Below are 13,043 nucleotides of genomic sequence, written 5' to 3'. Positions count from 1 at the left end.
TCGCAATCACTTACCCCTTCATTAAGACAGGAACATAACTTAAGACTTAAGTAGCCAACATATTTAATATAGAACAATGTACTTGACGGCATGTCAACGTTCCCGAACCATTTTTACAAATGACTTCATGAACTTCCGCCTCTTCGACTCAACATAATTATAATTGAGCTGAAGTTAAGTCTGTGGATGTGTGTGTTGCCTGAAGATCGCATGTGTAGAAGAAGAGTTGAAGGATTGCTTGCACATACAGACACTTGTCTACTTGCAAACACACAGACTCACATTTCTGCAAGTTTCCATGGAGTTACCAGACACAAATTCGACTTTATGGGCACTGACATTCTGATCGATTCGGATCTGCGATTTGAATAAGAAATTGAATGAGTATAAGAAAAGAATTTCGGTAGGTTTGCATGCAACTACCAGCTCCTGCAAAGCCCAGAAGCCTTAAAGCTTTCAAGAGAAACAAACTTCTGGTAACCTGAAAGTCGCAAGACGATGTACATACAAGTATTTCATCTGCGAAATTGATCAATCGAAAAGCGGCAAATAAAGGGTGATAAACGGGGAGTGGGCAGAGAGATAAAAACCGCAACGGAAGCACTAATCCGTCAGTTGTTGTAGGAAGTTGCAGCAGACAATGTTCTTTGCACGCATGGCTGGTCGTCTGGCCGTCTGGCTGGCAGACTGGTTGACTGCTTGAGTGTCAACACTCACATGCTTGCGTGGTGACTAAGCGTTGGCCAACTGGTGGACTGACTGAATGGACAAAGGCTTGAATCGAACCGCACACAGGCACATATACATACATACATATGTATAAGCAAGTTGCAGGCTGATAATCGTGTTCATGAGATGCATTCTCCGATACAACAAATTTATACGAATGTCTTGCTTGCTGTACGAACTGCTGCTGTGGTCATATGTGAGCTCCACGTGTGTACACCAACATGCATTTGCACATGCGGAATTATACGCACACACACACACACACATACAACACAACATGCATTGTAGAGGCTTTGAATTGGAGGCCTGGCTGGCCGGTCTGGTGGCTTGGTCTCCATCAGGGCGATTTATTCTCTGTGATATTGAAAATTTATCACCATTAAAAACAGATTGCCTTGCACACGAGTCAGAACGACGTGATGCCGCACAGGTGGACGAAGAAAGTGGAAGCTCGGGTAAATCTGTTATTTTTAGAGAATTCGCATCGCTCACAGGGCAAGCGAACATTTCGGCTGACCATTTGAAGCTGTTTTTGGGCCGAAACGCACACTGTGCGCATGCGGCAGGGCTCCTGATGGGTGCATTTGGTATATTTTCAGTAAGGCTGTCTTTACTTACCTACACACACCGATAAATTCGAGCACGCAGACAGGTGATGCCGGCTTGCAAACGATTTCCAATTAGCTATTGCCAATGTGGTGCAGGTAATTTGATAAGTGGATTAATTTGAGTTCGCCGCTGTCGAAATCAATCACATCAAATTATGAATTGAACGATGACGGTGTTCGCGCCGCAAATTGATCGCAATGGGTAAGAGCAGTACCAACAATTATCGTTGAGTATAGTGTATGCGAAGAATAAGAGAACAGTGGAGGTGACTGTCAAAAGAGAAACACCTCATTCAGAGTAAATATTCATTTGATGAGAACACAGATTTGATTTATTACCTTCTGTAAGGCGACTAAACAGTACAACCGCACTTGAGCGGTTTCCTACTATACTGCTCTCAAATAATAGTCAGAATTTATGTAGTTTTTCAATATTATATATATTTTTTTCATATACTTAAATACTCTTTGACACAATCATAATTGGAAGGCTGATGGCGACGTCAATAACCCGCATTGTTGATATTCCCCCCAATAAATTTGTAAACGACAGTTGTGTCATTAAACCCATCAAATCTGATCAACATTGATGAATTGGCAAAAAGTGTCACAATCGGTTTTTAATGAGAATTAGTGGGAAGAAGAATAGAGAAATAGCAATAAAATGTCGATCACTTGTTGACCGATAAAATAATTTTGAGAAATCAAGAGGAAAGCATTACTGATAGACCGATTAAAAACTGAGTCAGACCAACAACTTTGGTATAATTTCAATAATTTATATTTCACTTCGTTTCGATAAAAACAGTGTCTTTTTGTTTGAAGACCGACTAAGCGTGGGTTTTTTTCAGAATTATGATGTAGTTGTAACGAATATCTAGATCTTGTTTAGTAGCAGCTATTGCCATTCTGGTCAGGTATATGAAAGAAGCATAGATAAATGTGCATTAAATGAGCTGGTTGGAGTAGGCAAGGAAAGTGGTGGTTAGTGTCGTGGGGACACTCTTGTTGATTTTGTGTAATTTTAGCTGTTATCTAAGCACTGCTTGAGTACCAAGGTTCAGATTAATTGTCATCGAAATCATTTAACGGTAGGCTCAGGAAACGTGCTATTTCGACGAGTTCGGGCCATAGCAAGACGAGTGTTAGAGATGGAGTTCGCTGGACATGTAAAGCGGTGGTTAGAGGCATGCACTCCTTATGCCACATGGCTTGAGTATCTAGCATACAAAAGCAGATAAAGCTTAGTTATATTAGCTTTCATTTGTATTCTTGTCACCTAGAAATATATTTGTGCACTATTTATTTTAGTCAACTCTATGAAAAACTGAAAATGATTCCACTAACTTTTATTGGTTCCTTGTACTTTTCAACACGGCCAACATGTTCTTGTTTGTTTTAGTTTTCAGCTATAAACTACACAGGACCAGCGAACTCCACTCAGATTCCACCATTGGTAACTGTCCATTTCGTCCGGTTAAGCAATTTGCTGTAATTTAACATAGAAAGCTATAATACATTGAGCTATGAACCTCTACATCTTTTTTGATTTGTTGGTGCGAAGCAGCTGTTTGCTTTTTATTTACCAGCTGATTTAACTTTTCGCGACATCTAGCGATTAGTAGCTATACAGTGTGCTTCAAATGAATTAAAAGATAAATACTTGTAACCAAGCAAAAGTTTGGTGATGTCACAACCACCCATTTATTAACACCGGACAATGAAGATACAAGTTTGCGAAGATTACTTACAATAAAAATTAAAAGCATATAAATAAACATTTTACATTTATAGTGCTCTACAATCACCCGTTAACCTATAATTCATCCGCTAATATTGGTTGCTTCTATTGGCTCAGTGGTAGAGTCAGATTACTAGCGCTTCTGCGAGATGAAGGCATAAACTTCTCTGCTTCTTGATTCTGCTTCTTGATTCTGCTGCCCTCATACCCAAGGCACAGTTATTGAATTTGGAAGGGGCGGGGCTGGACGAAATTGTGTGCATTGAAGGGGACAATAGACTAGAGGTCGCTATATAAACTTCTCTCATATATTCGAATAAATTTTAATATAGCAACAACTTCCACTTTTTTCTAAATTATTTTTTAACTTTGGTCATCACTTAATATAAAACAATGAGTAAATTAAACTCCGATCTCTTTCTAATTTATTTTCTCCATTACATTAAACTTAAACATGAAAGAAATGATAATTTGCATCCCACACAGAGCAGACGGAGCTGCGGGCGTCCTCAATGAGATTGCTGACAATTTAAGAGACGGCTAAGCCAACATTTAGCGTCAGGCGAAACTATTCCGCACGAAAAGTTGTCCGAGCTGCGATAAAAGCAATTCATGAACTCTGCTGCTGCTCCCGAAGGCGTAGACTAACAGCAACAACTTCCTAACTTTTTATAAAACAACAAACAGGCAAGTGCCTGGTGGCTGCGGCAGTGGCAAAAAAGCAACAAAATTATATTTCCTTACCGACCGCAAAGCCAGCGGTGGCCACCAACGTCACAGTAAATATGTAGGTACACATGTATGTATGTCTGTATGACGCCCGTTTTGCTGCGTGAGTACGCACTATGCGGTTCGTTGACAGGCCATTTGTAGTCGTGAAGGATGCACTGTCGCGCTCCCAGGACCGCTGCTTCCGCGTTGTCGCTCAGCGCAATCTGCCAGTCAGCCGGTCCGTGAGCCAAATGAGCGTTATCATTGCGCTAAATGTGAAAGTTTCCCAAAGCCAATCCCCCTCCCATGCGCGCTGTAAGGTCAAAACTCATCACAGTAACGCGGTCCGTGCTACGTGGGGAGCAATAAAACGGAGTGGCAGCACAACAACATATATTCAGATGAGTTCGTTGCCATTCGCACTTGCTTGTGGGACCCAAATGGTGGCAGAAAACTAAACTGCAGTTAGTCAAGTCATTTCCGTTAGTCCTCCTCGATGCGGTCGCCATGAAATGGTAATGAGGAGTTAGCCGAAATAGTGGGGATAAACGAGATTGAGGAGGAAATGGTGTCGGTAGCAAAGTGTGGGTGGGGGCAGAACACTACTTCATCTCGAACGCTCATGTGGTTTTGCATAAATGGCTGCGTTGCCGCAATTTTCTTCGGCAATTTGTTGTTTGTGACGTTGAAGCCGAGATACTCCAGTAAATGCTAAGAGTGATTAAAGCGAGTGATTTGCTAAACTTAGCTGAAACGCGCTAATTTATATATATACGTTTATGTTATTGTACTTCGAACCAAAATATTCATCACAGTTCCCAAAATAATATACCTCGCGTTTTGTAACTCGCGTGCTCATCGACGGCGCATTAGTGGATGGCCTTGGACATCTTTGTTACCCAGTCAAGTGTCAACCAGTTTTGATAGTGTGAAGGCAGCGTCAGTGCTTTGACTCTTTGGTTTTGCTAAGTTGCTAAATTTGCAGTTGGATAGACAAGCACTCGCTGGCGGCGGCTGCAACAATCCGCAATCCGCAATGCGCTAACGAGCTTAATCGAGTCGTCTTGGGAATTGAAGCCAGCCGCGTACTTGTGTCTGTCTGTGCATGAATAAATGAATTTCATTGAAAGCCAATAATTAGAGATTGTCTTCAAATATTATTGGAACAACAAACACATGGCGATCGAATATATGAAAATATTTTCTAGCTTGCACACACACACTCATTGTGTTGATATACAAATATGCGAAAAATACGCTGACTTTACAGTGGCTACACAACCTAACTTTCAATTAAAAAAATGGAGAAGTCTGAGGCTTTCGGAAGCGTTATTTAATCCTGGCAAAGTAATCTTAAATTTGAGTTAGAAACTTGAAACTATTTCTAATTTCACAATGAGCTCGCCATCCATGGATTTGTGAGGGAGTATAAATCTGTCACGCCGTTGCTTGGCGGTCAGTTCAGTTGATATTTTCATGCTTGTTGACACACTCTCAGCTTTTCCATTCGGTAAACACGCGCGAGCTTTTGTGCTGCGCTTAACTGCAAAATGGAAGCATACAAATCATATACTTATGTGTGTGTGCGGATCCGGCATTTGTTGTAATCCTCTTGCTTGCAAAACGGTTAGCGAGCGCTGAGCATCCTTCAGGCTCAGTGAATATCCGGCACAAATGGTTACAGACCCGTTTACTCAGTCAATGTTTTTGCGTTGAGTTAAACGAATTATGCAAAAGCTCTTAATATTCGTAAACACATACACATACTCATGCGATTATACCTATCTACATACATATGTAAAAATTTGTGGAGGCGGAAAATCTCTAATTGACTTATCGCAATTCGTTTAGGGGTCGAAATCGCCGGTTTTGATGTCCAATGGGGCCCATAAATATTAATATAAAAGAAAGTAATCGTAAAGAACCTAAAATAGTGGTTTATATGTATATTCGAAAATTACTCAGTTGTGGTAGAACTTGAAAGCCAACAAGCTGGTTTTAAGTTACAGAATAAAAAATTTTGAGGAAAATTATTTTGATGAAAATAGCTGACACTCTAAAGACAAGAGAGGAAACTCCCATGAAGTAATACTTTGTCCAATGGTTCAGTGTTAGAGACATGAGATGGGAGTAGGTTAGGTTTAGCGGAATAAAGTCTCGCACTCGGGCTTTCGATGCCTTTTGCTACTATAAAAAAAGAAGAAACTGTTATACATGTCAATCATCAGTATTTTGATATTCAGGGCTGTTTTCGTGATAAATCACACTTGAGCTTAAGATTGTGGCAACGATGATTCGGGCTTCGAATGGCTTACGCATCCTTCACATTAACTGGGACTGCCGCCATTTAATTTTTGCCCGTATTCAGAGCTCAAGAGACGGTCACTGGAGGCAATCGCTGTGACCGAGGCCTATTTCGAAAAAAATGCGAGTCGTACAACAAAAAAGGTGTGGGAAAGTTGTAAGAATGCTACAATTGTGTTGTCGCTCTCGGTGACTCTCATGTCAAAGAATGTAATCGAATTTTGCTTTTCACGTTAGCGGCATTATTTTGTTTGCTTATTATTAATGATTAACAAAAATATCGCCCTGTGACTGTGCCACACACCGCTAACCCCCACCAGTGCAGCGAGCGTAGCCTACAAACATAGACACCCACAAATATTTGATGCCATTGGCTACAGTTAACAGTTAGTTGCAAGTGGCAATTACAATTATTGCAGCTTTCGGCAGCACCGCATTCTGTACATCGCATACGATTTCAGTACGACGCATTCACGCAAGCGGACATAGTTTGACAGTGACACAGTTTTTGATACGCACTTCCACCAATAATTGATGTTTTGTCTGTCCGCATACATGCATTTAAGTATCTATGTATGTGGGCTAAAGGGAAAACAACAAACTATGTGGATGAGCTTAATTACATTTGAAATGGTCGCCTCGGCGGGTAGCTAATTACCAGGAATGACGGTAAGTCACGGTAGCTCTGCCATTCGTGGTAGAATTTCGGTGGAAATTTTGACAAAAGCGCAAAGCTGGCACCGCAAATACTCACTGTTGTCGCTCTCGTCATCCCGCTGTGACAAGCCTTTGATTCAGCGAAATGATTGTATTGTAATTAACTAACTGTAAATTCAGTTTAATACATTATAATATACATATATAAGTATACAGTATGAAATTTTGTGAAGAAGAGAACTTCCTCATGCCTAGAATTGGCTTTGGAATCCAAATAAATTTAATTACAGCTTCGAAAATCAAAAATTAAATAATAAAATTGAATAAAAATCAATGCTTTTATCCGTAGAAGAAGCAGTGTTTCTCATTAAGGTGGGTCAAAATAAGCGAATGATTCTTTTTTCGCTCGATGCTCTGAAAAATTGGTTAAAAGACATCGCTAAGAAAGACTCTTCAAGTAGCAGAAAATTTACTCCAAAATCCACAAAACGAAATATGTTTGAAGGAGGTGAAGACGAGATTTGAAATTCTCTATCTCACAACAAGAAAAATATAGAAAATCGTTAGCCTTTCTAAGAGGTGTCTAACAACCAATTTTTACGAGGGCCAAGCAAAAGAAAAATCTCGTTTGTTTTACCCATCTTAATGCACATACTATACATACACACATATACAATCTGTGCTATATCAGTAGCGCTGTGATGTGAGCGTGAAACATTAAATAATATTTTTATTACTACAATGTCAACCTTTGCCTGACTGGCTAAGGCTCCCCTCGCAACCACACATATGCAAATTTACCGTTTTTTTATTCAAAAGCTTGTAATTGCTTTATTAATTACCATTGAACCCGCTGCACTCGCCCAACTCGTCGGCAATCAGAGCATTTCACTGCCATTTGTTGTTGTTTTTGCAATTTCTTTATTAAAGCGCTTTACATGGTCAGCACACTCATTCAGGTGTGTGTGTGTGTGTGTGTGTGTGAATATGTGTTTGCTCCATTAAATCAATTAAGTGCGTTTCCAATGCAAATCGAGAGAAACAATATGAAATCTGATTAAAATTCATTTTTTGTTGCCGCTGCAGTAGCTGACCGCGGCGCTGCCGATACTCACCTGCCGAAGAATCAACTCACGGCATTTGGGTTATGACGGCATGCACAAATAGACACACATACATATTTCAACATATACATATACATATACATATATTAAAGTACGTGTGTGTTGGTGTTGTTGTAAACAAATAAACTTTGCGATCGCCGATGGAGACCTCAGTTTGTGGCGGAGCGTCTGCAGCAAAATCACGTAATATGTGTCACCACTTTCCATTGCAGCGAGCAACAAGCCAAAAACAACAACAACAACCAGGGCACTTGAAAAATGTGGAAACAATAGTAACTAGAAATACTCACATACACACACCTACATATATTGAGACCATGTGATATGCCCACAAGTAATTTGATTAAACTCGACGAAAACTTAAAACATAATAAATCAAGAAAGAGCAGAACAAGAGCACAAAACAGACGAAGTGAATAAAATTTTCCGCAGCAGACTTTTATTGGAATTCATTCACTTTTATCGGCGATGTTCACTTTGTTATCTGAATACGAGAGTGCGTGTGTGTATTGAACTGTGGGATTGTTTGCTTTCCAATTCTTGTTAATAATGGGTGCATAAGTCTGGTGGTGGGCGGCCGTCTTTGTGAAGAGAAGCGCCGACACTCAATTTGCTTGCAATTTGCTACTTCGTCGGCGTCAATCAACCGCTGCAGAAGCTGGTCTGGCTACATTTAGTCAACACAGTCAAAATTTTACAGATGACAAACACAAATACCTACATGTATACATGCTGTTTTCGTCGCGTTAAAACCTTGGCTGGCCTCGGAGTATGTCCCTTCCCGTCATCATTAGGTTGGGGAGACGACTACCACTTTGTGCTGGTCGGCTCTGAACGCACTGCCTTATAACCTTAAGAACATGACAGGCGGGAGATGGATAGCGACTGGAGTGGGGACCCTTAAAGCATTGAAAATAAAGCAGAAGAAACTAAAAAGAACGTGGGTGGAAGTAGGTCGGAACCGACCTCGAAAAACAACAGTGACTCAGGCGGCACCATCTTCTAGTAAAAGTAATGTACGCGGGCTCTCCCAGAGAGAGGTGGTAAGGTATTGTGAGTTGACTGGAACATTCCAACGGCTAGTGAAAGCAGAGTTACTGTGCGAGGCAAAGTCGCCACCACCAGTAGAAGATCTTGAGAGTTCCGATGCCCTAGCAAACAGCAAAGGAGAACATGTCGCTTAGCAACTAAAATCTTAGAGCGCTTCGGGGATAAGAATGCTGGATAGAAATCTGAATACTTGATGGGCCATGAGAATGCTAAGCGGCGGAGATGAAGTCGCAACACCTATTTGTTTTTAATTAAATTAATTGCTTTAATAAAATTATTAAAATCTGAGGTGAAGTTCTGGAAATATACAAAATCTTCTAACCAAAACGTTTTCCTCTTCTAAAGAATCGTGTTTACAATTATAAACAAATCCAGAGCATTCCCGTCAGTCAAAACTATCTAAATCTATCTAAACGCGACGTATGCTCCACAATAACGTTACTTCAACTTGAGCCAAAAGACACCTACAGTGCCTAAATTTAATACTCACTGCCACAAACAATTCATTCAACTTGCCTCTTGGTGGCCAAATGTCGCTGACGAGTTTCGAATACCAAACTTTATCGTGATCTATAATGAAGCATTGAATCACTTACCTCGAGTAGCCGTGGCATAAGGAGCGTTAACTGCACTTATTAGCATATGGCAATGACTTCTGGCATCGTGCAACGAGCGGCGTGCAACATAACTCGTGCAACACTTGAGAATGCCACAATAAGTGGCAGTGTAAAATATTCAACTCAAACCGCTGAAGTAACCTGCGGGTGAGCGAATGTACACAACAAACTTGTAACGTCATACCTGTAACTGTGTACTGAAGGGGCATAGAGGGCGCCACAGTGTTCCATTTGATAGTGAGCGCCAGTTCAGTGGTTCTTGACCAGAGAACTTAAAACACGCAACACACAACTTGTTGTCGAACCGGCGTGTCTGCGCTCAGAGCGCGCCTCATTCGCAGAGAGTGGCCAGCCAGCGCGCTCTGTTCACTCTTATACACTTGCTGGCGCTGGAGTTGCCGAAATTTAAAGCATTTTGACTTGAGTTGGACGCCTTGGCTTGGCGCTTTGGCGGCTAAAGCTGTTGGTTGAGTATCACGGCGCTGTTGGCAGATCCGCTGCCCGCTGCCTCAAGGTCACGGCATGCAGACATAATTCTTAGACGCACAGCTGTTTAACGTTTAATTGTTGACACACAGGACGTTTGCCAGGCGCCGGCCGCATGCCCCACGAGCCGTTGCTTGGCTGCTTTATGCGGGTGGTCTCCGGTTTCCAGTCAAATTTTTTGCGTATGCTTTTGTTTGCCGCGCTATGCGTATGCAATTCTGTGGCGCTTCTTTAACTTGAACCAAGCGCGCTTTCAGCGACAGCCACTCTGGGCTTTTAATTAAATTCTAATTAGGCCAATTAATCGGCATTGAATTGCAAAAATTTAATTACAATGCGTCTGATTTTCTTCGTTGATTAGAAAAAACTCATTTCGAATATCGTTAATTAATTATCGCTTAATCTAAGGTACTGAAAAATTCACCAAGTTAGATGATATGCTAAGCGTTCGACGAAACATTTGCCTTAGTTCTTTTTGGCATTGAATTTCGAAAGTTAGGAATTTAAGGTGATGCAGCTTGAATTCTTATAAATTTATGCGAAAAAACTTTGACTTGGCGTAAGGACGGGGAATCGTCGGTTGGAAGTCGGCCTCATTTATGTAAAACCTTTGCTAATTTGTTGGTGGTCTCGACGCCATCAGCCTCCAACCTCTTATTTGGCTACTGAAAGCCAATAATTTATTGACCCAAAAGTTTTCGCAAGTTTTAGCAAGCAAAAGGTTCATAATGAGATCCGAAACTTACAATTTATGAATCACAATGTGGTTGTGTAGACATATACGACAACCTTTTTGACAAAATAGTTGAGTTATGTAAACACAGTTGCACCGATATCGAAATGGCCACAAGAACCGCAGCTTCCAGACGGAACCGCGCCAGCACACATTCACCTGGCCAACGCGCTATTACACTCGCCGCTGTCTGGCGTTTAGTACGCCACGCAAATACCACACACAGTCCCGACACAGTGACCGACAGCATCAGTTCGGATACGCAACACAACTTCTTCCGCTGTTTGTTGTGTGCTTTCAAGTGGCATGCGGTGGCAGCGTTTACACAGCGCTTCCTCGGTTGCACCGTTAGGAATGAGTGAACAAAGGTATTCGAATCCATGGCAATACACCTATGCACCCACTTATGCAACAACATGCACCGCTGCTCTTCTGCGATTGTTGTTGCAGCTCGCGCTTACAAGCTGGCAAAATGGTACAAGTAAACACTCTTCGCGCTATAATTGTTGGTGTTGTTGTCTGGCGTAAGTTTCAAAGTTGACACAACGACCCAGCAACATTGCACAGCCACCCACGCGATCGCTGCGCTGGCATCTACGAACTGCTGGCTGCTCTGCCTCCGGCCGCGGCTGCTGTTCCCGACCGCCTCTCACGCTCCGCCCGGCCGCGCTTGGTAGGTGTCAACCGCAGCTTAGTGAGTGGCATCGCAGCGCCATTTGAAACTTCTGCCAAAAGTTTGGTTCGCTGCACACACCACCACACAAACACATGCCCACACACGCACACATGTGCGGCGCGCTAGTTGCAGCAACCGAAAGATGCTAATCCAATTTGGTCTGAGCAGAGAATTCTGTTACGAAAATTTCGTGCATGGCAACTAAACAAGTACGTGCTAATGCAGCAGAAATTATGCTTACACAGTTGGCTGCAAATATTCATATCGCATGCCGTCATTTTGAGGTTGAGAATGTGCAATTTTAAAGAGTTCGCAGAATCGCTCGGATTTCAGGTGAGTGGATCAAGGTGATGCATATGTGAGTACGTAAGCTCATCAAACTTTTAATGTGGCATGCAGCACATCAAATCATGGTATCACATTAGATTAACAACAATAACAAGTGATACTTACTGCATACAACGAATGAAGAGAATAATAATTTATTTACTTGCAGAACGATAAATTGCAAGCATTGTGCAATAAATACCCTTCAGGCAACGCTCTGCCGCAGTGACAGCACTTCAGGACCGACAATTAATTTGTGGTTTCGAATTCAAATGCAAATGAGACACACAAGGAAGTCATAAGCAAAATAGTTGAACGTGGTAAGGAGCAACTTGATTATTGTAGCGACAGAAGACATTGCTCAAATAATTTCGAAGATTAATGCCGGTTTGCCAGACCCCGAGGGGATAAAATATAGGTTCGTTCCGATTGCATCAATTTGGGTAAAATATGATATCTACCATCATTTTAAATTCCTCATAGAGGATTCAGCGGCTGTTCCTCCTTTTAGTTAGTAGCGTGATGACGATCTGAACAATAATGTGGGATTTGAACTCTTAGACATCAATCCAATCTCCCCCCTGATCGACACCAGTGTCCCACGTGGGCAACTACTTCCAATTTAAGTGTCAACGCCATGCATGTCATAACGAGTTAGACCAAAGAAAAAGCAAATCTTCTAAAACTTGTCACGGATGATTAAACAATAACAAGATTGCAGCAAACTATTGCATATGAAGGCTGCCGGGCACAGCAATTATGCGCAAAGCTTCGAGTTTCAGCACTTCTTGGGCAATCACAATCCAGCAACTGCCAATTAAGCTACAACAATAATAAAAACAAAAGTAACAACAATGCAGTGAGGTAAATTCTAAGCTGTGATTGTGAATTCTGTGTGTTGAATTCGAAAATCTGTTGATGACTTTGCTGGTCTAAAATCACTTCATGTAATTTGAAATCTTTCGGCTTGGGCCTGGAACACATTCTGTGTATATTTGTGGATATGTCAGCAACATATAAAGATTTATTTTTAGGCGCATAACGGTATATTTTGTGGAAAATACATGCTTATGCAGATAAGGGGTGGGGGACACATGGACATGGCATCGAGGTCCATTTGTGAATACCGCAAACATAGAATGCACACATGCCACACACATACACACACACTCGATAACGCTTACACAACACTCACTTGAATTTACATATTTACACAATCATATTTCATATCGACGAGTTTGGATAAATTGAAATTTTCATTTCCCTCGGCGCATATATAT

General features: G+C 41.4%; 1 long non-coding RNA gene across 1 annotated transcript; it reads right to left on the bottom strand.

Moving 5' to 3' along the window:
- Nucleotides 1-2,095: 2,095 nt before the first annotated feature.
- Nucleotides 2,096-2,876, bottom strand: LOC120768426. Its single transcript, XR_005704757.1, has 2 exons — nucleotides 2,685-2,876; nucleotides 2,096-2,616 (listed from the first exon to the last, which is right to left on the bottom strand). It is a non-coding gene; the product is annotated as an uncharacterized LOC120768426 (long non-coding RNA).
- Nucleotides 2,877-13,043: the final 10,167 nt, after the last annotated feature.

This window comes from Bactrocera tryoni, chromosome 2 (assembly GCF_016617805.1).
Source record: "Bactrocera tryoni isolate S06 chromosome 2, CSIRO_BtryS06_freeze2, whole genome shotgun sequence".
NCBI classification, from domain to species: Eukaryota; Metazoa; Arthropoda; class Insecta; order Diptera; family Tephritidae; genus Bactrocera; species Bactrocera tryoni.
The sequence above is the reverse complement of the archived record's forward strand: the minus strand, read 5'-3'. Positions and strand labels throughout refer to the sequence as shown.